Here is a 1,429-nt window from a genome sequence, read left to right as displayed (position 1 = left end):
ATCATGAGGATGCTTTTAAGCATCTAGATGAGTTCAATGTCATTGCGGATTATTTCAATGTCCCGAATGTGAACACATATATTGTCTTATTAAGGATGCTCCTTGTTACTTTTAAAGGAGCTGCAAAGGATTGGTTAAAGGCACTTCCACCCGGTACAATCGCTACTTGGGCTCAGATGCGAGAACAATTTTTAGATCAATTTTTCCCACCATCCAAGATAGCTAAACTCAAGAAGGCAATAACCAATTTTGAGCAAAAACCAGGGGAGTCATTTTACGAGGCATGTGAGCAGTACAAGGGGTTGTTAAGGAATTGTCCTCAACATGACCTTAACATTCAACAAGAAGTGTCCATATTCTATGACGGGGTCAATGTAATGACAAGGCAACTCCTTGATTCTCAAGGACCACTTACAAAGAAAAATCCAGGCGAAGTCAAAGAATTACTTGAAGAATTTGCAAAGCATTCTCGTGAATACCACAATCCAAGGAGTGAAGGTGTAAAAGGAGTTGGTAGTGCACATTCTGAAGAGATGGCTGCTATGATGGCAATGCTGAATAATATGGACCGAAGGCTGACCCAAATGGACCAGTCAATTCATGCAATTAAAGTTGGTTGTGAACGATGTAATGGTCCACACTTGACTAAATAATGCAATTTGGATGAGTATGGGAACAAAACGGTTCAAGTTTGCTACTTGAGTGGGGATAAGTATGATGAGGACTGGAGAAAACCAAAGAAAGAGTGTCTGCCATATGATGAATACAAGAGTCAAAAGGAAGAGAAATAAGAGCAAACAGGCCGAGGCTTCTACCAAAAAGAGAAACCACCAGCCGAGAAGAAAATAGATTTGGAAAACATGTTGACCCGATTTATGGAAGCTTCCGAGAAAAGGCATGTTGATACCGATGCAGTGCTAAAGGAATACATGAAAATGATGAAAGAACAACAAACAATATTGATTGACCAGCAAGCTTGATTGTAACAGCCCGGAATTCCAGGTATTGTTATATTTATGATTTTGGGTGTTTTAAGAGGGGACTCGGCGAGTTGGAGCTCAGACTCGCCGAGTAGGATCGCAGATCTGGTCGCGGGTTCGCAACTGGACTCGACGAGTCCGGATATGGACTCGGCGAGTCTGCGCTGTTTAGCGAAAACCCTAACTGTTCAAGGATGGGACATATATAAGGGGCCTTATGGCCGTCATTGTTCACCCTAGTCCTGTGAGTGAAACCCTAATCCGATTGTGAGCACCTGGAGCAAGGAAGAAGACCATTATTGATCTTGGAAGTGTTATTTTGCAAGAAGAAGGAGACTTGGTTAAGGGAACAACAGGAGAAGCCACATTCTGAGGGTTGAGGACACAGAGCAACATTATTCAGGTAATAATTTCGAGTTAATCCCTCTATGTTGATGTGTATATGGATT

At 42.0% G+C, this 1,429-nt stretch overlaps 1 non-coding gene across 1 annotated transcript; it reads right to left on the bottom strand.

Annotated features, from left to right (window-relative positions):
- Positions 1-224: 224 nt before the first annotated feature.
- On the bottom strand, positions 225-331 carry LOC145096635 (small nucleolar RNA R71). Its single transcript, XR_013704008.1, has one exon. It is a non-coding gene; the product is annotated as a small nucleolar RNA R71 (small nucleolar RNA).
- Between the last annotated feature and the right edge of the window lie 1,098 nt (positions 332-1,429).

This window comes from Lactuca serriola, chromosome 3, assembly GCF_051521515.1.
Source record: "Lactuca serriola cultivar US96UC23 chromosome 3, Lser_US96UC23_V15, whole genome shotgun sequence".
NCBI lineage: Eukaryota > Viridiplantae > Streptophyta > Magnoliopsida > Asterales > Asteraceae > Lactuca > Lactuca serriola.
This window is presented reverse-complemented; position numbering and strand designations above follow the sequence as displayed.